Source organism: Artemia sp. Qi Xiang Cuo, chromosome 5, assembly GCF_049724085.1.
Source record: "Artemia sp. Qi Xiang Cuo chromosome 5, ASM4972408v1, whole genome shotgun sequence".
NCBI classification, from domain to species: domain Eukaryota; kingdom Metazoa; phylum Arthropoda; class Branchiopoda; order Anostraca; family Artemiidae; genus Artemia; species Artemia sp. Qi Xiang Cuo.
Window position 1 is genome coordinate 74,766,020 of NC_142798.1, and position 25,232 is coordinate 74,791,251.

The 25,232-nt window shown below is 34.8% G+C and overlaps 1 protein-coding gene across 1 annotated transcript in view; it reads left to right on the plus strand.

Annotated features, from left to right (window-relative positions):
* Window positions 1-25,232, plus strand: part of LOC148952515 (vesicular glutamate transporter 1-like) — a 282,421-nt gene that overhangs the window by 65,650 nt on the left and 191,539 nt on the right. The gene's annotated exons all lie outside the window — the stretch shown is intronic.

The window sequence follows — 25,232 nt, forward strand, 5'->3', positions numbered from 1 at the left end:
CGCTATTGCGCTGCCACGGATTCTTATTTCTTCTCAATTTAAGAGGTAGTTTCGCTAATATCAGGTTGTGTCCAGTTGGGTTTCGTTTATTTATCGATGCTGATTTGTGATAGTTTCACGCTTGGTAGATTATTTTATTTTTGTTCATTTTTTGTTTAATGGAGTTCTTTACTTTTCTTTGAAAAACTCATTTTGTGGAAAAATTTTTTTTTAATTAATTTCTGTTCGTTTTATATTGACATAGTCATTTCAGGGAAAAAGAAAATAATACTGTAAATCTTTTCGTTTTTTAAGACTTTATAGCTTGGCCTGCTATTTGAATGCTGGAAAAAAAATTTCAGCAATTTTTAACAACATACACCCCTTTAAATTTCTGAACAAAAATAGTTCTGTTTAATTTAGTTTCATACCTCCTCTAGTTGACCTGAAATGGAAAACTTGATACCATTCGCAAAAAATTTCGAATTGAATGAACCCCTTTTGAAGTTTTACGACAACTCTATCTATAAACATCTTATATGCCCCTAGGGCAGAACTTACAACCTTTGCCCTTGGGGCTCCTGGGGGTTTGTCATCCTTAAATACATATTTTCCAGAACTTTCAGCTACGTTGAACAAAATGGATATCTCTAAACTTTGATTGAATGTTTTTGGGGAAATGGTGGGCGTAAGAGGGGGGTTAATTATTCTCCACTCACTTTTAACTGTTAAAAAAGGCAATTTCAATTTCCAATCAAATGAGCCCTTTTTGAAATTTCTATAACAACTTTGTATATAAACTTTATAAGCTTTATATGGCCCCAGGGCATAACTTACAACCCTTTCACTGAGGGTTCTGAGGGGGTTATCATCTTAAAAGACCTAATTTCCAGAAATTTCAACCACGTTGAACAAAATGGATATCTCAAAATTTTGATTGGATGTGTTTGGGAAAGTGGTGGGCGTTAGAGGGAGGTTAGTCGCTCTCCAATCACTTTCAACTATTAATAGAGGAAACATCCCTTTCAATTTCCAAGTGAATGAGCCCTTTAGAAGTTTCTACGCTTCCTATAAAAAACCTAAGACGCCCTCCGGAAATTGACAACACCACGTGCCTTGAGTGAGATGGGAGGAGGGGTTGTCACACTCTATTCCCGAGTTTCCAATACTTGCAAATAGGTGGAATAGGATTACTATTTAAAATATTGATTGGATGTCTTTGGAGAAACGATGGGCGTGAGAGAGGGGTTAGTTGCCCTCAAATCACTTTCGACTATTAAAAAGGGCACTAGCCCTTTGAATTTCCAATCGAATGAGCCCTTTTTCAAGTTTTTACGACAAATATTTCAATAAAAAACTTATATACCCCCACGGCATAACTTATAACCCTTGCCCTAATGACTGTGGGGGGAATGTCCTGCTCAAAAGTATAATATCCGGAATTTTGAACTGCGTGGAATAAAATGGCTATCTCAAAATCTTTATTGGATGTCGTTGGGCAAATGGTGAGCGTGGAAGGGGTGTTAGTTGCTTTCCAATCACTTTCGACTATTAAAAAGGGCGCTAGCCATTTCAATTTACAATCGAATGAGCCCTTTTTGAAGTTTCTACGACAATGCGTTATATAAAAATCCTATATGCCCCCTGGGCATAATTTACAACCCTTGCCCTGAGGGCGATGGGGGGGGGGGGTTGTCATCCTCAAAGACCTAATTTCCAGAACTTAAAACTACGTTGAAAAAAATGGTTATCTCAAAATTTTGGTTAGATGTGTTTGGGGAAAAGGTGGACGTGAGAGATGGGTTAGTTGCCCTCTAATTATTTTGACTATTTAAAAGGGCACTAGCCCTTTAAATTTTTAATTGAATGAGTTTTTTTAAAGTTTCTATGACAACGCATTCTACAAAATACCTTATATGCCCCCAGGGCATAACTTATAATCCTTGCCCTAAGAGCTGTGGGGGACTGTCCTCAATAACATAATATCTATCTGGAAATCAACTACGCTGAACAAAATGGCTATCTCTAAATTTTCATTGGATGTGTTTGGGGAAATTGGGGGTGTGGACGGGGTAGTAATTGCCTTCCAATCACTTTCGACTATTAAAAAGTGCACAAGCCACTAAAATTTTTCAATTGAGTGAGTGCTTTTCGAAGTTTTTACGACAACTTATTCGATACTAAGTGCCCTGCTCTAAAGGATAAAATTAATAAATAATACATTGGGCCAACATCGTTCTTATATGCCCCCAGGGCATAACTTAAAACCCTTGCCCTGAGGGTTGTGTGAGAGTGTCCTCCTCTTTACTTAGTCCCCGTTTCTTGTATTGCTCTCGAGTGTCCCCGTTCTTTACTTAGATAACACGATCGCGCTGTCTATGATTTATGTAACAACTTTCTATGTAAACCTTATATGCCCCCTGGGCATAACTTACAACCCTTGCACTGAGGGCTCTGAGGGGCTTATCATCCTAAAAGACCTAATTTCCAGAAAGTTCAACTACGTTGAACAAAATGGATATCTCAAAATTTTGATTGGATGTGTTTTGGAACACGGTGGGGGTAAGAGGGGCGTTAGTCGCTATCCAATCACTTTCAACTATTAAAAAAGGCACTAGCCGTTTCAATTTCCAATTGAATGAGCCCTTTTGAAGTTTCTACGACAACACTTTCAATAAAAACTTTATATGCCCCAGGGCATAACTTACAACCCTTGCACTGAGGGCTCTGAGGATGTTTTCATCCTAAAAGACCTAATTTCTAGAATTTTCAACTACGTTGATCAAAATGAATATCTCAAAATTTGAATTCGATGTCTTTGGGAAAATTGTGGGCATGAGAGGGGCGTTAGTGGCTATCCAATCACTTTCAACTATTAAAAAAGGCACTAGCAATTTCAATTTCCAATTGAATGAGCCCTTTTGAAGTTTCTACGACAACGCTTTCAATAAAAACTTTATATGCCCCTAGAGCATAACTTACAACCCTTGCCCTGAGGGCTGTGGGGGAAGGTGTTGTCATCCTTAAAGACCTAATCGCCAAAACTTTCAACTACGTTGAATAAAATGGCTATATAAAAATTTTGATTGGATGTGTTTGGGGAAAAGATGGGTATGAGAGGGGGGTTAGTTGCCCTCAAAGCACTTTCGACTATTAAAAAGGGTACTATTCCTTTGAATTTCAAATCTAATGAGCCCTTTTTCAAGTTTCTACGACAAAGATTTCAATAAAAACCTTATATGCCCCCAGGGCATAACTTATAATCCTTGCCCTGACGGTTGTGGGGGAGAGTCCTCCTCAAAAATATATTTTCTATCTGAATATCAACTACGCTGAACAAAATGGATATCTAAAAAATTTTATTGGATGTGTTTGGGGGAATGATGGTCGTGGGGGGGGGGGCTAGCTGCCCTCCAAGTAGGAACCTATATTTAAATACAAAACTAACATCTATATTTGGGCATTGACATGATTTTATGTCCTTGGTAAAAACTTGGGACGAGATAGTTCTGTTCTGTTTGTTGATGGTTATGCGGTTTGATGGTTATATTGTTTGATCGTTATGTGATTTGATGTTGTTTCATGGTTTTGGTTGTTGATGGTTATGTGGTTTGATGGCTATACTGTTTGATGGTTATGTGATTTGATGTTGTTTCATAGTTCTGTTCTCTTTGTTGATGGTTATGTGGTTTGATGGTTATGTGGTTCGAGGTTTTATGTGGTTTGATGTTGTTTCTTAGTTCTGTTCTGTTTGTTGATGGTTATGTGGTTTAATGTTTTATGTGGTTTTATGTTGTTTCTTAGTTTTGTTCTGTTTGTTGATGGTTATATGGTTTGATGTTGTTTCTTAGTTCCTTTTGTTGATGATTATGTGGTTTGATTTTGTTTCATAGTTCTCTTCTGTTTCTTGATGGTTATATGGTTTGATTTTGTTTCATAGTTCTTTTCTGTTTGTTGATGGTTATGTGGTTTGATGTTGTTTCATATTTCTGTTCTGTTTGTTGATGGTTATATGGTTTGATGTTATTTCATAGTTCTGTTCTGGTTGTTGATGATTATATGGTTTGATGTTGTTTCTTAGTTCTGTTCTGTTTGTTAATGGTTATGTGGTCTGATGTTGTTTCTTAGTTCTGTTCTGTTTGTTGATGGTTATGTGGTTGGATGTTTTTTCTTAGTTCTGCTGTGTTTGTTGATGGTTATGTGGTTTGATGTTGTTTCTTCGTTCTGTTCTGTTTGTTGATGGGTATGTGGTTTGATGTTGTTTCTTGGCCCCCCTCCCCTTAACGTTTTTGGCCCCCTTTTTTATAATACTTTTTTTGCGTGCTTGAGACACAGAAGAGCCCCCCCCCCAGTTTTTTGGTCCTCCCCATTTTTTATAGTTTTTTTTGCGCTCTTGAGACACAGAAAGTCCCCCCTCCCCCCAAATTTTTTGCCCCCCCCACATTTTTAATACTTTTTTTGTGCGCTTGAGACACAGAAGGGCCCCCCCTCCACCCAAATTTTTGCCCCCCCCCCCCAATTTCTCCTCATTTTTTTGCAGGCTTGAGACACAGAAGGGTTCCTCCTCCCACCAACCTTATGGGCCCCCTCTATTTTTTTAATTTTAATTTTAATTTTTTTAACGGTATTCTTCCAACTTTTTTTTTACAAGTCTTCGAATGAACAAGTACACAAGATGGGATTATGTGAAACGATCATGGATTTGAACATCAAGAACAGTAACCATCAATGACCATAGTCATCAAGGCCCTCAACGTCCAAGGTCCCCTACCCCACCCACAATGCCCCCCATCCCCCCAAATTTTTGTCCCCCCCTTTTTAAATTTTTTTTTTATATTATTTGTTTAACATGATATATTTTTAATACTATAGATATCTTAGTCGTGACTTTTACTATTAGAAAAACAATGTTTTTAGTAGCGCTTTTTTTTACTGAATTTTTTTGGACTTGGAAATTATTCAATTTTTTTTTAACGTATCTTAAAATAATATGAAATATGATTGCGGCTCTACCAATCGTACTCTATGCTTGCTCAAAGAAACGATGCGGCTTTCCCACTGGTATTTTATGACGGGTTATTGACACTACCTAGTTTATTGCATGTATTAAACCAGTATTTTTTACGCAGTGGAACGTTAAAGACCTAACTCATATCTTTAAAAATGTGAAGATGGAGCATTTTAAGAAAGTGTGTTCACATGTTAATGTTATTGTAGTATTGAATGCTGACATGGAGAAGTATTTTAACTAGGAAAAAGTACAAGTGGTAGCACTATTGGAAATGTATACGTGCATTGTCATGACAGTAAGGAATTAAATTTCTTTGGAGCACCAAAAAAATTCAACTCTTATGATGGTGGATATGCGCGATTGAGATCTCCGGAGATGATCGCACTCAAAGAGAATGCCAACATAAAAATAATAGTTGATGAAGAGTGGCATCTTCTTGCTAGTGCTTCTGGTAACATCTTATTCTGTGTTAAACCCTATTGTCAGCTTTTGGGTATTAGCATGCAAATGAATGCAAAGAGAAAAAAGGCCTACTCTTCTACTAATATCATAAACTATATCTTGTCTACGTGCAGGAACTGTTACCTGTGTAAAAATAATGTGGTAATAGACAGTGAAATTGCCAGAAAAATAAGAGGGCAATGGCAGAAAATATCACTAAGGAATATAAAGATGAATCGATGAAAAACAAAGTGCCAGCAAACGTTTTTACTACTATTGATCAAATAGTAAATGACCTAATAATACCCAAGAAGAAACGCACATTGAAGATTTGGGTGACACACCAGTAGAAATGTGTTCACATGTTAGTATTATTGTAGCATTGAATGCTGCCAAGGACAAGTATTTGAACACTGAAACAAGTACAAGCGGTAGCACTATCGGAAACGTATGCGTGCGTTGTCATGACACTAAGGAATTAAATTTCTTTGGAGTATAAAAAAAAATCAATTATACAAATGGTGGATATTCGAAAGTATCATTTAGAGAGAAGTTAGTACTCAAAGAGAATGCCAACATAAAAATAATACTTGATGAAGAGGGATATCTTCTTGCTAGTGCCATAGGTAACAGGCTACCTAATGATAGAACCTATAGTCTTCTTTCGGGTATTAGCACTTAACTGAGAGCAAAGAGGAAAAGAAAGGCCTACTCTTCTACTAATATCATAAAGCATATCTTGTCCACGTGCAGGAACTGTTACCTATGTAAAAATAATGTGGTAATAGAGAGTGAAATTGCCGGAAAAATAAAAAGGGCAATGGCAGAAAATATCACTAAGGAATAGAAAGATGAATCAATGAAAAACAAAGTGCCAGTAAACGTTACTACTACTATTGATCATATAGTCAATGAACCTAATAATGCCAAAGACGAAAAGCATATTGAACCTGTCGATGACACACCAGTCAATATTGTGTATGACTCAAAATGGAATAATGATTATTCTACTGATTACGAGCTAAGAGAAGACAATAGCTACATTATCAAGAGAGAACATGGTAAACTATTTTATGGAACAAATTCAAAATGTTCAAAGTTGCTCATTGATATGAGCAACTTGCAATTTGATATGAGAAGTTGTTTTCTTGTTTGTTATTTTTGTAGTCATGGCCCTTGATAGATGTAAATACATCTATCTATTTATGTTAGTTTAATGGTATTGTGTGCTTTATTATGTTTTAGTAATTTTTTTTAATTTTGCGTTGTTATTGTTATGTAGGCTACCAGACTTTGCTATGAGTGTTATAATCATGTGCTATTATTTTGTGTGATTATCCTTTTTTTGCCATGGCCCAAAGTGGCTTTTATTGCAATAAATATCTATCTATCTATATCTATTCGTAATGTATCATAATATATTTTTTGTATTAACATTCTAAATGACATTATTTCATTAAGGATATACAACGCATTACTTTGCTATGTGTTCATTATTTTTAGGATATGCCAGAACTTCAAACGTTTAAAACATCCACTAAAACATCGGAGATGTAAGAAAAGGAATTTACATACATCTATTGTCAGACACATGGGATAAGTAGACAATAGATTGTTTATCAACATCCTTTGTCGGATACATAAGAAAATATTGTCAACATTTATGTATTAGAGTGGATAAATTCTTTATCAACATCCTTTTGCCGGATACATGGGATAACATTGACAAAATCTAAGTATCAGAGTGAATAAAATTGAAAGAATCTAAGCATCAGAATAGATAAATTCTTTATCAATATCATTTGACAGATACGTTTGATAGTGTCAGAGTGAATAAATTTTTTATCAACATCTATTGTCGGATACGTAAGATAACATTGCCAAAATCTTAGTATCAGAGTGAATAAAATTGAGAAAATCTTAGCATCAGAATAAATAAATTCTTTATCAATATCATTTGAAAGACACGTTTGATAGTGTCAGAGTGAATAAATTTTTTATCAATGTCCTTTGCCGGATATGATTGATATAATTGAGAAAATCCAAGTATCAGCGTGAATAAATTCTTAATCATCATCCGTGGTTGGATATGTCATTAAGAAAAATTGTAAGTAAGTAACAAACTCTTTCTTGAATTCACCTCTTGGATACACAATACAGGCATTTCATTCAAGAAATTATGAAAAAATTGTAAGTAAGTAAGAAGCTCTTTCTTGAATGCACCATTTGGATACACAATACAGAAACTACATTCAAGAAATTATGAAAAAATTGTAAGTAAGTACCAAACTCCTTCTTGAATTTATCTCTTGAATACACAATACAGAAATTTCATTCATGAAGTTATGAAAAATTACAAGTAAGAACCAAAATGCAGAAATTTCATTCAAGAAATTATGAAAAATTGTAAGTAAGTAACAAACTATTTCTTGAATTCACCTCCTGAATACACAATGCAGAAATTTCATTCATGAAATTATGAAAACATTGTAAGTAGCTAACAAACTCTTTCTTGGATTCATCGCTTGAATACACATTACAGACATTTCATTCAAGAAATTATGAAAAAATTGTAAGTAAGAACCAAACTCTTTCTTGGATTCATCTCTTGAATACGCAATACAGAAATTTGATTCAAGAAGTTATAGAACAATTGTAAGAAAGAACCAAAATGCAGACATTTGATTAATGAAATTATGAAAAATTGTAAGTAGGTAGCGAACTCTTTATTGGATTTACCTCCTGAATAAAAAATGCAAAAATTTAATTTACGGATTTCTGAAAACATTGTAAATAAGAGACAAGCTCGTTCTTAAATTCACCTTATGGACACAAATCATAGATATTTCATTCACGAAATAATGATAATACTGTATGTAAGTAACAAACTTTCTCTTTAAATCACCTCTTGGATGCAAAATATGGAAATTTCTTTCAAGAAATTATGAAAATATTGTGAGTAAGTAAAAAGTTGGTTTTTGAACTCACCTCTTGGATACACAATACAGAAATTTCATTCAAGAAATGATAAAAATTGTAAGTAAGTACCAAAATGCAGAAATTTTATTCACCTAATTATGAAAAAACTGTAAGTAGGTAACAAACTCTTTCTTGAATTCACCTCTTGGACACACAATACAGAACTTTCATTCATGAAATTATGAAAAATTGTAAGTAGGTAACAAACTGTTTCTTGAATTCAGCTCTTGTACACACAATACAGAAATTTCATTCAAGAAATTATGAAAACATTGTCAGTAAGTAGCAAACTCTTTCTTGAATTCACCTCTTGGATACACAATATGGAAATTTCATCGAAGAAATTATGAAAACATTGTAAGTAACAAACTCTTTCTTTTATTCACCTCTTGGATACATAAAACAGAAATGTCATTCAAGAAATTATGAAAATATTGTAAGTAAGTAACAAACTCCTTCTTGAATTCACCTCTTGGACACACAATACAGAACTTTCATTCATGAAATTATGAAAAATTGTAAGTAGGTAACAAACTGTTTCTTGAATTCAGCTCTTGTACACACAATACAGATATTTCATTCAAGAAATTATGAAAACATTGTAAGTAAGTAGCAAACTCTTTCTTGAATTCACCTCTTGGATACACAATATGGAAATTTCATCCAAGAAATTATGAAAACATTGTAAGTAACAAACTTTTTCTTTTATTCACCTCTTAGATACACAATACAGAAATGTCATTCAAGAAATTATGAAAACATTGTAAGTAAGTAACAAACTCCCTCTTGAATTCAGCTCTTGGATACACAATATGGAAATTTCATCCAAGAAATAATGAAGACATTGTAAGTAACAAATCGCTTCTTGAATTCACCTCTTGGATACACAATACAGAAATGTCATTCGAGAAAATATGAAAAAATTGTGAGTAAGTAACAAACTCCTTCCTGAATTCACCTCTTGAATACACAATACAGACAAATCATTCAAGAATCTATGAAAAATTGTAAGTAAGTACCAAACTCTTTCTTGAATTTATCTCTTGAATACATAATACAGAAATTTCATTCATGAAATTATGAAAAATTGTAAGTAAGAACCAAAATGCAGAAATTTCATTCAAAAAATTATGAGAAATTGTAAGTAAGTACCAAACTATTTCTTGAATTCACCTTTTGGATACACAATATGAAAATTTCATCCAAGAAATTATGAAAACATTGTAAGTTACAAACTACTTCTTGAATTCACGTCTTGGATACACAATACAGAAATTTTATTCAAGAAATTACGGTCAGAAATTGAATAAAAAAAAAGTTTTTTTTAACTAAATGTAAGGAGTTACATTAAAACTTAAAACGAACAGAAATCATATACGGAATAATTTCTGTTTGTTTTAAGTTTTAAGGTCGCTCTTTACTTTCAGTTAAAATAACTTTTAAATTTTATTTAATCTTATCCAAGGCGTATGTACCAAACCATTGGTTATTCAATATCAGTGAAGGCATTTTTGAAATAAATTAATAAGAAAAACTGCACAAAATAAGTTTTTCAAAAAAAGTAAAGAACTCCATTAAACTAAAAATTATCAAAAATAGAATCAAATAATCTACCAAGCATACAACAATCACAAATCAGTATCAATAAATAAATGAAACCCAAAACAAACAGAAATTAAAATAAGTCAAACTCAAAGTGGCCCGCCACTATAAGTGAACCTAAATTAAAACAACTTTTTGCATGTCTCTCTCACTATAACTGTGTGTCTGAGATGGTGTGCTACCATCTATAACCACTCTAAACTAAATTCAACAGACAATTTTTTCAAAATCTCTATAATGAAATTTCTGTATTGTGTAACCAAGAGGTGAATTCAAGAAAGAGTTTGTTACTTAATTTCTTACAATTTTTTTTTCATAGTTTCATGAATGAAATTTCTGTATTGTCTATTCAAGAGGTGAATTCAAAAAGAGTTTGTTACTTACTTACAATTTTTTCATGATTTCATGAATGAAATTTCTGTAATTTGTATCCAAGAGGTGAATTCAAAAAAGAGTTTGCTACTTAAAATTTTTTTCATAATTTCATGAATGACTTTTCTGTATTGTGCATCCAAGTGGTGAAATCAAGAAAGAGTTTGTTACTTACTTATAATTTTTAAAATTTCTTGAATGAAATTTCTGCATTTTGGTTCTTACTTACAATTTTTCATAATTTCTCGAATGAAATTTCTGTATTGTGCATCCATGAGGTGAATTCAAGAAAGAGTTTGGTACTTACTTAAAATTTTTTCATGATTTAATGAATGAAATGTATGTATTTTGCATCCAAGAGGTTAATTCAAGAGTTTGTTAGCTACTTACAATTTTTTCATAATTTCATCAATGAAATGTTTGTATTGTGTATCCAAGAGGTAAATTCAAGAAAGAGTTTGTTACTTACTTACAATTTTTTCATAATTTCTTGAAAGAAATTTCTGCATTGTGCATTCAGGAGGTGAATTCAATGAAGAGATTGTTACCTACTTACAATTATTCATAATTTCATGAATAAAATTTCTGTATTTTATATCAGAATTTATGAATTTTGATTCTTGCTCACAATTTTTTCATAATTTCATGAATGAGATTTCTGTATTGTGTATTCCAGAGATGAATTCAAGAAAGAGTTTGGTACTTACCCTTTTTTCATAATTTCATGATTGAAATTTCTGTAATCTGTATCCAAGAGGTGAATACAAGAAGGAGTTTGTTACTTACTTACAATGTTTTCATAACTTCTTGAAAGACATTTTTGTATTGTGTATCCAAGAGTTGAATTCAAGAAGGAGTTTGTTACTTACAATGTTTTCATAATTTCTTAGATGAATTTTCCATATTGTGTATCCAAGAGGTGAATTCAAGAAAGAGTTTGTTGCCTACTTACAATTTTTTCATAATTTCATGAATGAAATTTCTGTATTGTGTATCCAAGAGGTGAATTCAAGCAAGAGTTTGCTACTTACTTACAATGTTTATATAATTTTTCGAATGAAATTTCTTTATTATGTGTCCAAGAGGTGAATTCAAGAAAGAGTTTGTTACCTATTTACAATTTTTCACAATTTCATGAATGAAAATTCTGTATTGTTTGTCCAAGAGTTGAATTCAAGAAAGGGTTTGTTACCTAATTACAATTTTTCATAATTTCATGAAGGAAATTTTTGTATTGTGTGTCCAAGAGGTGAATTCAAGAAAGAGTTTGTTACCTACTTACAATTTTTTCATAATTACATGAAAGAAATTTCTGCATCTTGGTACTTACTTACAATTTTTCATAATTTCTTGAATGAAATTTCTGTATTGTGTATCCAAGAGGTGAATTCAAAAACCAACTTGTTACATACTCACAATTATGCATAATTTCTTGAAAGAAATTTCCATATTGTGTATCCAAGAGGTGAATTCAAGAAAGAGTTTGTTATACTTACTTACAATTTTTTCATAATATCTTGGATGAAATTTCCATATTGTGTATCCAAGAGGTGAATTCAAGAACAAACTTGTTACTTAATTACAATTTTTTCATAATTTCTTAAAAGAAATTTTTGCATTGTGTATTCAGGAGGTAAATTCAAGAAATAGTTTGCTACCTACTTACAATTTTTCATAATTTGTTTAATAAAATGTCTGTATTGTGTATCCATGAGGCAAATTCAAGAAAGAGTTTGGTTCTTACTTACAATTTTTTCATAATTTCTTGAATAAAATTTCTGTATTGTGTATCTATGAGGCGAATTCAAGAAAGAGTTTGGTAATTAATAACAATTTTTTCATAATTTATTAAATGAAATTTCTGTATTGTGTATTCAAGAGGTAAAAAAAGAAAGAGTTTGTTAGCTACTTACAATTTTTTCATATTTTCATGAATGAAATTTTTATGTTTTGTATCCAAGAGGTGAATTCAAGAAAGAGTTTGTTACTTACTTAAAATTTTTTCATAATTTCTTGAATGAAATTTGCATATTGTGTATCCAAGAGGTGAATTCAGTAACGAACTTGTTACTTACTTACAAATTTTCATAATATCTTGAAAGAAATTTTTGCTTTGTGGATTCGGGAGGTGAATTCAATAAAGAGTTTGTTACCTACTTACAATTTTTCATAATTCCTTGAATGAAATTTCTGTTGTATTGTGCATCGAAATGTCTGCATTAATTCTTACTTACAATTTTTTCATAATTTCATGAATAAGATTTCTGTATTTTGTATTCCAGAGATGAATTCAAGAAAGAGTTTGGTACTTACTTACATTTTTTCATGATTTCTTGATTGAAAGTTATGTAATTTGTATCCAAGAGGAGAATTCGAGAAGGAGTTTGTTACTTACTTACAATGTTTTTATAATTTCTCGAAAGACATTTCTATATTGTGTATCCAAGAGGTGAATTCAAGAAAGAGTTTGTTACTTTCAATGTTTTCATAATTTCTTGGATGAAATTTCCATATTGTGTATCCAAGAGGTGAATTCAAGAAAGAGTTTGTTAGCTACTTACAATTTTTCCTCATTTCTTGAATGAAATTTCTGTATTGTGTATCCATGAGGTGAATTCAAGAAAGAGTTTTTTACCTACTTACAATTTTTTCATTATTTCATAAATGAAATTTCCGTATTGCGTATCCAAGAGGTGAATTCAAGAAAGAGTTTGCTACTTACTTACAATGTTTTTATAATTTCTTGAATGAAATTTCGGTATTGTGTTTCCAAGAGGGGAATTCAAGAAATAGTTTGTTCCTTACCTACAATTTTTCATAATTTCTTGATTATAATGTCCGTACTGTGTGTTAATGAGGTGAATTCAAGATAGGTCTCCTTAGTGAATTATAATTTTTTCATAATTACGTGAATGGAATTTCTGTATTTTGGATCCAAGATATGAATTCAGGAAAGAGTTTGTTACCTACTTACAATTTTTTCATAATTTCTTGAATAAAATTTCTGCATTTTGGTGCTTACTTATAATTTTTCATAATTTCTTGAATGAAATTTCTGTATTGTGTATCCAATATGTGAATTCAAAAAACAAACTTGTTACTTACTAAAAATTTTGCATAATTTATAGAAAGAAATTTCCATATTGTGTATCCAAGAGGTAAATTCAAGAAAGAGTTTGTTACTTACTTACAATTTTTTCATAATTTCTTTGATGAAATTTCCATATTGTGTATCCAAGAGGTGAATTCAGGAACGAACTTGTTACTTAGTTACACTTTTTTCATAATTTCTTGAAAGAAATTTCTGCATTGTGTATTCAGAGGGTGAATTCAAGAAATAGTTTGTTACCTACTTACAATTTTACATTTTTTTGAATGAAATTTCTGCATTTTGGTTCTTACTTACAATTTTTTTTTAATTTCATGAATGAAATTTCGGTATTGTGTATTCAGAGGTGAATTCAAGAAAGAGTTTGGTTATTATTTACAATTTTTCATAATTTCTTGAGTGAATTGTCTGTAATGTGTCTTCAAGAGGTGAATTCAAGAAAGAGTTTGTTAGCTACTTACAATTTTTTTATAATTTCATGAATGAAATTTACATTACTAATATCAATGAGCAACTTTGGAAATTTTAAATCTGTTCCATAAAATAGTTCACCATGTTCTCTCTTTAAAATGTAGCTATTGTCTTTTCTTAGCTTGTAATCAGTAGAATAATCACTATTCTATTTGAGTCATACACAATATTTACTAGTGTGTCATCGACAGGTTCAATATGCGTTTCATCTTTGGTATTATTTGGTTCATTGACTATATGATCAATAGTAGCAGTAACGTTTGCTGACACTTTGTTTTTCATAGATCCATCTTTATATTCCTTAGTGATATTTTCTGCCATTGCCCTTTTTATTTTTCCAGCAATTTCACTGTCTATTACCACATTATTTTTACACAGGTAACAGTTCCTGCACGTGGATAAGATATAGTTTATGATATTAGTAGAAGAGTAGGCCTTTTTTTCCTCTTCTCTTTCCTTTGCAGGCTATTACCCGAAAGATGATGATAGGTTCTATCAATAGGTAGCATGTTACCTATAGCAGTAGCAAGAAGATATCCCTCTTAATCAACTATTTTTTTTATGATGGCATTCTCTTTGAGTACTAATTTCTCTGGAAACGATACTTTTCGAATATCCACCATTTGTATAATTGAATTTTTTTGGTTCTCCAAAGAAATTTAATTCTTTAGTGTCATGACAACGCACGCATACGTTTCCGATAATGCTACCACTTGTACATGTTTCAAAGTTCAAATACTTGTCCTTCGCAGCATTTAATGCTACAATAATACTAACATGTGAACACATTTCTACTGGTGTGTCACCTAAATCTTCAATATGCCTTTCGTCTTTGGTATTATTAGGTCACTTACTATGTGATCAATAGTAGTAATAACGTTTGCTGGCACTTTCTTTTTCATCGATTCATCCTTATATCCCTTAGTGATATTTTCTTCCATTGCCTTTTATATTTTTCCGGCGCTTTCAATGTATATTACCACATTATTTTTACATAGGTAACAGTTTCGGCACGCAGACAAGATATGGTGTATGATTTTAGTAGAAGAGTAGTCCTTTGTTTTCCTCTCTGCTTTCATTTGAATGCTAATACCCGAAAGCTGACGACAGGGTTTAACACTGGGTAACATGTTACCATAAGTAATAGCAAGAAGATGCCCCTCTTCATCAACTATTATTTTAGTGTTGGCATTTTCTTTGAGTGCGATCATCTCCGAAGATCTCAATCTCGCATATCCACCATCATAAGAGTTGAACTTTTTTGGTTCTCCAAAGAAATTTAATTCCTTACTGTCATGACAATGCACGCATACATTTCCAATAGTGCTACCACTTGTACTTGTTTCATAGCTCAAATACTTCTCCATATCAGCATTCAATAAGACAATAACATTAACATGTGAACACACTTTCTTAAAATGCTTCATCTTCACTCTTTTAAAGATATGAGTTATGTCTTTACCGTTCCACTGCGTAAAAATACTGGTTTAATACATGCAATAAACTAGGTAGTGTCAATAACCCGTCATAGAGTACCAGTGGGAAAGCCGCGTCGTGTCTATTAGCAAGCCTAGAGTACGATTGGTAGAGCCGCAAGTATATTTTACGTCATTTTAAGATACATAAAAAAAGTTGAATAATTTCAACTTTCCAAAAAAATTTAAAAAAAATTCAAAAAAAATTCAGAGTCCAAAAAAAGTCCAAAAAGTCCAAACAAATTCAGTCCAAAAAAAGTGCTACTACAAACATTATTTTTCTAATAGTTAAAGTCATGACTAACATATCTATACCTTTTTCATTTTGAGTTTCAAAAATATTAAATGTGATTTTTTTATATTTTAATTATGTTTCATGTCATTCTAAGAGATGTAAAAAAAAGTACTAAAAAGTATATCATAAAAAAATAATAAAATAAAGTTAAAAAAATGAGGGAGGGCTTGTGGGTTGGGGTAGGGGACCTTGGAGGTTGAGGTCCTTGATGGCAAGGGTCATTGACGGTTGCTGTCCTTGATGTTCAAATCAATAATCGTCTCACATAATCCCATATTGTGTACTTGTTCATTCGAAGACATGTAAAAAAAAGTTGAAAAAATACCATGTTAAAAAATTAAAAAAAGTTAAAAAAAATAGAGGTGGCCCATAAAGTTTGGGGAGGGGGGCCCTTCTGTGTCTCAGGCGCTCAAAAAAAAGTGTAAACACAAATGGGGGGGGGGGCAAAAAGTTGGGTGGAGGGGGGCCCTTCTTTGTCTCAAGTACGTAAAAAAAAGTATTAAAATATGTGGTGGGGCAAAAAAGTTGGGGGGCCCTTCTGTGTCTCAAGCGCGCAAAAAAAGTATTATAAAAAAATGGGGGGGGGCAAAATATTTGAGGGGAGGGGGGGGGGTGCAAGAAACAACATCAAACCACATACCCATCAACAAACAGAACAGAACTAAGAAACAACATAAAACCACATAACCAACAACAAACAGAACAAAACTATGAAAAAACATAAAACCATAAAACCATCAACGAACACAAGAGAACTAAGAAACATCATTAAACCACATAACCATCGACAAACAGAACAGAACTATGAAACAACATTAAATCACATAACCATCAACAAACAGAACAGAACTAAGAAACAAGTTCAAACCATATAACCATCAACAAACAGAACAGAATTCAGAAACAACAACAAACCACACATCCATCAAGAGACAGAACAGAACTAAGAAACAACATCAAACCACATAACAATCAACAAACAGAACAGAACTAAAAAACATCATCAAACCACATAACCATCAACAAACAGAACAGAACTAAGAAACAACATCAAACCACATAACTATCAACAAACAAAACAGAACTAAGAAACAACATCAAACCACATAAAACATCAAACCACATAACCATTAACAAACAGAACAGAACTAAGAAACAACATCAAACCAAATAACCATCAACAAACAGAACAGAACTAAGAAACAACATCAAACCACATAACCATCAACAAACAGAACAGAACTAAGAAAAAACATCAAACCACATAAAATATCAAACCAAATAACCATCAACAGACAGAAAAGAACTATGAAACAACATCAAATACCATAACCATCAAACAATATAACCATCAAACCACATAACCATCAAGAAACAGAACTATGAAACAACATCAAATCACATAACCATCAAACAATATAACCATCAAATCGTATAACCATTATCAAACAGAACAGAACTATCTCGTCTCAAGTGTTTACCAAGGACATTAAATCTCGTCAATGCCCATATATGGATGTTAGTTTCGTATCTAAATATAGGTTCCTACTCCTCCAATCACTTTCGACTATTAAAAATGGCACTAGCCCTTTGAATTTCCAATCGTTTGAGCCTTTTTGAAGTTTCTACGACAATGCCTTCTATAAAAACCTTATATGCCCCAAGGGCATAACTTAAAACCCTTGCCCTGAGGGTTTTGGAGGAGTGGCATATTTTCTATCTGGAAATCAACTACGCTGAACAAATATCTCAAAATTTTGATTGGATATGTTTGGGGGAATGATGGGCGTGGGGGGGGCTAGTTGCCCTCCAATCACTTTCAACTATTAAAAATTGTTCTATTTCTTCGAATTCACAAATAAATGATTCTTTGTTGAATTTTCTACGACACTGACTTCTATAATACCCTTAAACTGACCAAAGCCACGTCATTAAACACTTGCCCTGAGGGTTGTGGGGGAGTTTTCTCCTCAAAAACATATTTTCTATATGGAAATCAACTACGCTGAACAAAATGGCTGTCTAAAAATTTTGATTGGATGTGTTTGGGGGATTGATGGGCGTGGTGGAGGGGGGGGGGGCTAGTTGCCCTCCAATCACTTTCGACTATTAAAAAGGGCACTAACCACTCCAATTTCCAATTGAATAAGCCCTTTTCGAAGTTTCTAGGACAACTCCTTCGATACGAAGTGCCCGGGTATGGAGAAAAAAACACGTTGTGACTATTTTGACTATTTTTGGTGTTAGACCTGATAGTGACTATGATAGTGACTTAGAAAAGAAATGGCCACAGTCCACACAGAGTGGATAAGTTGACTTTCATTCACGATAACTATAGCCACATCCCGCAGTTCTAATATACTTCTGAAGTTTGCCTGAAAGAGTTTTTTTGTCAACGCACTAATATTCAAAGATAAATGATTAATTTTGTGATACGGTATTCGAAGTTTGCCCTCCAATTCCTTTCGACTATTAAAAGGGACACAATAACTCTCAATTTCCAATCGAATGAGCCCCATTTGAAGTTTCTACGACGACCCCTTCTATATGAAGTGCCCTTCTCTAAAGGAGAAACAAAAATTGATTGGATGTGTTTGGGGGAATGATGGGCGTGGGAGGGGGGCTAGCTGCCCTCCAATCACTTTCGACTCTTAAAATGGCACTAGCCACTCCAATTTCCAATCAAATGAGCCCTTTTCGAAATTTCTACGACAACATCTTCTATAAAAACGTTATATGCCCCCAGGGCATAACCTAAAAACCTTGCCCTGAGGGTTGTGGGGGAGTTTCCTCCTCAAAAATATATTTTCTATCTGGAAATCAACTACGCTGAACAAAATGGCTATCTCAAAATTGTGATTGGATTTGTTTGGGGGAATGATGGGCGTGGGGGGGCTTGCTGCCCTCCAATCAATTTCGACTATTAAAAAGGGTACTAGCCCTTCGAATTTCCAATTGAATGAGCCTGTTTTGAAGTTTCTACGACAATGCCTTCTATAAAAACCTTATATGCCCCTCGGGCATAACTTAAAACCCTTGCCCTGAGGGTTGTGGGTGAGTGTCTTCCACAAAAACTTATTTTATATCTGGAAATCAACTACACTGAAAAAAATGGCTATCTCAAAATTTTGATTGGATGTGATCTAGGGAATGAGGGGCGTGGGGGGGGGGTCATTACCCTCCAATCAGTTTCGACTATTGAAAAGGGCACTAGTCACTCCAATTTCCAATCGAATGAGCCCTTTTCGAAGTTTCTACGACGACTCCTTCGATACGAAGTGCCTGACTAAGAAGAAGAAAAAAAATATTGTGGCCAAATCTTTTTTTAGTGAAGGGGCGTGTGGGGGGGGGTAGTTGCCCTCAAATCACTTTCGACTACTAAAAAGGGTACTAGCCCTTCGAAAGGGTACTAGCCAATTAAATGAACCTGTTTTGAAGTTTCTACGACAACGCCTTCTATAAATACCTCATAAGCCCCCAGAACATAACGTAAAACCATTGCCCTGAGGGTTGTGGGGAAGTGTCCTTCTCAAAAATTTATTTTCTATCTGGAAATCAACTACGCTGAACAAAATGGCTATCTCAAAATTTTGGTTGGATATGTTTGGGGGAATGATGGACGTGGGGAGGGGGGGGGGCTATTTGCCCTCCAATCACTTTCGACTATTAAAAGGGACACAAGAACTCTCAATTTCCAATCGAATGAGCCCCTTTTGAATTTTCTACGACGACCCCTTCCATACGAAGTGCCCTTCTCTAAAGGAGAAAAACAAAATTTTTATTGGATGTGTTTGGGGGAATGATGGGCGTGGGGTGGGGCTAGTTGCCCTCCAATCACTTTCGACTCTTTAAAATGGCACTAGCCACTCCAATTTCCAATCAAATGAGCCCTTTTCGAAGTTTCGACAACAACACCTTCTCTAAAAAGTCAAAAACATATTTTCTATCTGGAAATCAGCTACGCTGAAAAAATGGCTATCTCAAAATTTTTATTGGATGTGATTGGGGGAATAATGGGCGTGGGGGGGGGGGGGGCTATTTGCCCTCCAAACACTTTTGACTATTAAAAAAGGCACTAGCCCTTTCAATTTCCAATTGAATGAGCCCCTTTGAAGTTTCTATGACAACGCTTTCAATAAAAACTTTATATGCCCCCAGGGCATTACTTACAACCTTTGCCCTGAGGGCTGTGGGGGGAGGGGTTGTCATCCTTAAAGATCTAATTTCCAAAACTTTCAATTACGTTGAATAAAATGGCTATCTAAAAATTTTGATGGGGTGTGTTTGGGGAAAAGGTGGGCGCAAAACCCCTATGCCTTCCCACGGCCAGAACAAAATTTGCACTTTACTGAAAAAATATAAATGTTTTTACTTTTATAACTTTAACAAATCGAACAATATAAACATTTTGATTACTAAATATCAATATATGTATATTAAAATGAAAATGCACATTCATTTGTATTTTTTCACTAAAGTGCAAATTTTGTTCTGGCCTTGGGGGAATGATGGGCGTGGGAGGGGGGGGGGGGTCTATTTGCTCTTCAATCACTTTAGAATATTAAAAAGGGCACTAGAACTCTCAATTTCCAATCAAATGAACCCCTTTTGAAGTTTCTACGACGACCACTTCCATATGGAGCTCTAAAGAAAAAAAAACAGTACATTGTGCCAACATCGTTCTTATTTGCCCTCAGGGCATAATTTAAAACCCTTGCTCAAAGGGTCGTGGGGGTGTGTCCTCCTCAAAAACATATTTTCTATCTGGAAGTCAAAATTTCGATTAGATGTGTTTGGGGAAATGATGAGCGTGGGGAGGGGGGGACTAGTTGCCTTCCCTCACTTTCGACTATTAAGAAGGGCACTAACTCTTTGAATTTCCAATCGAATGAGCCTTTTTTGAAGTTTCTGTGACAACGCCTTCTATAAAAACCTTATATCCCCCAGGGCATAAATTAAAACCCTTGCCCTGAGAGTAGTGGGGGAGTGTCCTCCTCAAAAACATATTTTCTATCTGGAAATCAACTACCCTGAAAGAAATGGCTATCTCAAAATTTTGATTGGATGTGTTTGGGGGAATAATGGGCGTGGGGGGGGGGGCTAGTTACCTTCCAATCACTTTCGACTATTAAAAAAGGCACTAGCCCTTTCAATTTCCAATTGAACGAGTCCTTTTGAAGTTTCTACGACAATGCTTTCAATAAAAACTTTATATGCCCCAGGGCATTACTTCCAACCCTTGCCCTGAGGGCTGTGGGGGGAGGGGTTGTCATCCTTAAAGACTTAAATTCCAAAACTTTCAACTACTTTGAATCAAATGGCGTTGAATCAAAGCAAATAATATAAACATTTTGATTACTAAATATCAATATTTGTATATTAAACTGAAAATGCACATTCATTTGTATTTTGTCAGTAAGGTGAAAATTTTGTTCTGGCCTTGGGGGGATGATGGACGTGGGGGGGGGGGCTAGTTGCCCTCAAATCACTTTCGACTATTAAAAAGGGCACTAGCCACTGCAAGTTTCAATCGAATAAGCCCTTTTCGAAGTTTCTACGACAACTCCTTCGATACGAAGTGCCAGACTAGAAAGAAGAAGAAAAAACACATTGTGGCCAAATCGTTCTTTACTGAAGGGGCGTGTTGGGGGGGGGGGGGGCTAGTTGCCCTCCAATCCTAATTGGAGGATTAATTAAATCCTCCAATCCTTTTGACTATTAAAAAGGGCACTAGCCCTTCGAAACGGTACTAGCCAATTGAATGAACCTGTTTTGAAGTTTCTATGACAACACCTTCTATAAAAACCTTATATGCCCCCAGGGCATAACGAAAAATCCTTGCCCTGAGGGTTGTGGGGGAGTGTCCTTCTCAAAAACATATATTCTATCTGGAAATCAACTACGCTGAACAAAATGGCTATCTTAAAATTTTGATTGAATGTGTTTGGAAGAATGATAGGCGATGGGGGGGGGGACTAGCTGCCCTGAAATCACTTTCGACTATTAAAAGGGACAAAAGAACTCTCAATTTCCAATCGAATGAGCCCCTTTTGAAGTTTCTACGACGACCCCTTCCATATGAAGTGCCCTTCTCTAAAGGAGAATAATACATAGTACATTTTGCCAATATTGTTCTTATATACCCTCAGGGCATAACTTAAAACCCTTGCCCCGAGGGTTGTGGGGGAGTGTCCTCCTCAAAAACATATTTTCTATCTGGAAATCAACTACGCTGAACAAAATGGCTATCTCAAAATTGTGAGTGGATGTGTTTGGGAGAATGATGGGCGTGAGGGGGGGGCTAGTTGCCCTCCAATCACTTTTGACTATTAAAAAGGGTACTAGCCCTTCAAATTTCCAATCGAATGAGCCTGTTTTGAATTATCTACGACAACACCTTCAATAAAAACCTTATATGCCCCCAGGGCATAACTTAAAACCCTTGCCCTGAGGGTTGTAGGGGAGTGTCCTTCTCAAAAACATATTTTCTATGTAAAAATAATACATAGTACATTGTGCCAACATTATTCTTATATGCTCTCAGGGCATAACTTAAAACCCTTCCCCCGAGGGTTGTGGGGGAGTTTCGTCCTCAAAAACATATTTTCTATTTGGAGATCAACTGCGCTGAACAAAATGGCTATCTAAAAATTTTGATTGTATGCATTTGGGGGAATGATGGGCGTGAGGGAAGGGCTAGTTGCCCTCCAATCACTTTCGACTATTAACAAGGGTACTAGCCCTTCAAATTTCCAATCGAATGAGCCTTTGAAGTTTTTACGACAACACCTTCTATAAAAACCTTATATGCCCCAAAGGCGTAACTTAAAACCCTTGCCCTGATGGTTGTGGGGGAGTGTCCTCCTCAAAAATATATTTTCTATGTGGAATTAACTACGCTGAACAAAATAGCTATCTCAAAATTTTGATTGGATGTGTTTGGGGGAATAATTGGCTTAGGGGGGGGGGAGGCTAGTTGCCCTCCAATAACATTTGACTTCTAAAAAGGGCACTAATACTCTCAATTTCAAATCGAATGAGCAACTTTTGAAGTTTCTACGACGACCCCTTCCATATGAAGTGCCCTGCTCTAAAGGAAAAAAAATAATACATAGTATATTGTGCCAACATTGTTCTTATATACCCTCAGGGCATAACTTAAATACCTTGCCCCGAGGGTTATGGGGGAGTGTCCTCTTCAAAAACATATTTTCTATCTGGAAATCAACTACGCTGAACAAAATGGCTATCTCAAAATTTTGATTGGATGTGTTTGGGGGAATTATGGAAATGGAGGGGGCTAGTTGCCCTCCAATCACTTTCGACGATTAAAAAGGGCACCAGAACTCTCAATTTCCAATTGAATGAGCCCGTTTTGAAGTTTCTACGACGACCTCTTCCATATGAAGTGCCCTGCTCTAAAGGAAAAAAATCATACATAGTACATTGTGCCAACATTGTTCTTATATGCCATCAGGGCATAACTTCATATGGAAGGGGCTTACAACGCCTTCTATAAAAAGTCAAAAACATATTTTCTATCTGGAAATCAACTACGCTGAAAAAAATGGCTATCTCAAAAATTTTATTGGATGTGATTGGGAGAATAATTTTGTTCAGCGTAATGATGGGCGGGGGGGGAGGGGCTCGTTGCCCTCCAATCACTTTCGACTATTAAAAAGGGCACTAGAACTCTCAATTTCCAATCGAATGAACCCCTTTTGAAGATTTCACGACGACCACTTCCATATGGAGTGCCCAGCTCTAAAGGAAAAAAAATAATAAATAGTACATTGTGCCAACATCGTTCTTATATGCCCTCAGAGCATAATTTAAAACCCTTACCCTGAGGGTCGTGGGGGGGTGTCCTCCTCAAAAACATATTTTCTATCTGGAAATCAACTACGCTGAACAAAATAGCTATCTCAAAATTCGATTGGATGTGTTTGGGGAAATGATGGGCGTGGGGGGGGGGGCTAGTTGCCTTCCTTCAATTTCAACTATTAAAAAGGGCACTAGCCCTTTGAATTTCCAATCGAATGAGCCTTTTTTGAAGTCTCTACGACAACACCTTCTATAAAAAACCTTATATGTCCCAAGGGCATAACTTAAAACCCTTGCCCTGAGGGTAGTGGGGGAGTGTCCTCCTCAAAAAATTAGTTTCTATTTGGAAATCAACTACGCTGGAAAAAATGGCTATCTCAAAATTTAGATTGGATGTGTTTGGGGAAATGATGGTCGTGGGGGGGGGGGCTAGTTGCCCTACAATCACTTTCGACTATTAAAAAGGACACTAGCCACCCCAATTTCCAATCGAATGAGCCCTTTTAAAATTTTCTACGACAATTCCTTCGATACGAAGTGCCTGTCGAAGAAAGAAAAAGAAGAACAAAAACACGTTGTGGCCACATCGTTCTTTACTTAGGCAGCGCGATACATAGGCAGCGCGATAGCGCTGCCTAAGTAAAGAACGATGTGGGCACAATGTGTTTTTGGTTTCTCCATACCCGGGCACTTCGTATCGAAGGAGATGTCACAGAAACTTAGAAAAGGGCTCATTCGATTGGAAATAGGACAAAATGGGTCAAAATGGCCATTTTGTTCAGCGTAGTTGATTTCCAGATAGAAAATATGTTTTTGAGGAGGACACTCCCCCACATTTTCCCATTGCACTTTGTATCAAAGGAGTTGTCGTAGGAACTTCAAAAAGGGCTCATTCGATTGAAAATAGAAAGGGCTGATGCCCTTTCTAATAGTCAAAAGTCATTGGAGAGAAACTAATCCCCCTCCCACGCCCACCCATCCAATTGACTTTATGTTTAAAAACTAAATATTGCCATAAGATTAAATCAAATTGCACTATGTTAATGCTAATTCCGAATAAGGTTTCTCAGCAGTATCTCAAGAACGACTGAGGGTATTATGTTCAAACTTTTGAGGCTGCTTCTGCTCTTAAAATTTAACCAAACCAAAATAGCGTAAGTGTATCCAAGCTATCAAAGAAAGTAAACAGATTTTTTGGCGAATGGAATCAAGTTTTCCATTTCAGGTCAACTAGAGGAGTTAAGAAACTAAATTAAACACTACTATTTGCATCCAGATTTTTAAAAGGGTGTCTGTTGTTAAACATTGCTGAAAATTTTTCTCCAACATACAAATAACAGGCCAAACTATAAATTCCTAAAAAAACGAAAAGATTTAAAGTATTATTTCCTTTTTCTCTGAAAAGACTATGTCAATATAAAACGAACAGAAATTAATTAAAAAAAAAGCTACCAAGCGTCTACCAAGCGTGAAACTACCACAAATCAGCATCGATAAATAAATGAAACCCAAAACGAGCAGAAATTACAATAAATAACCGAGTCAAAAGCAAAACGAGCAGAAATTAAGATAAGATGGGCTCAAAACCCCTGTGCCTTCCCAATGCCAGAACACAAATTGCACTTTACAGAAAAAAATGCAAATGAACGTGCATTGTCAGTTTAATATACATAT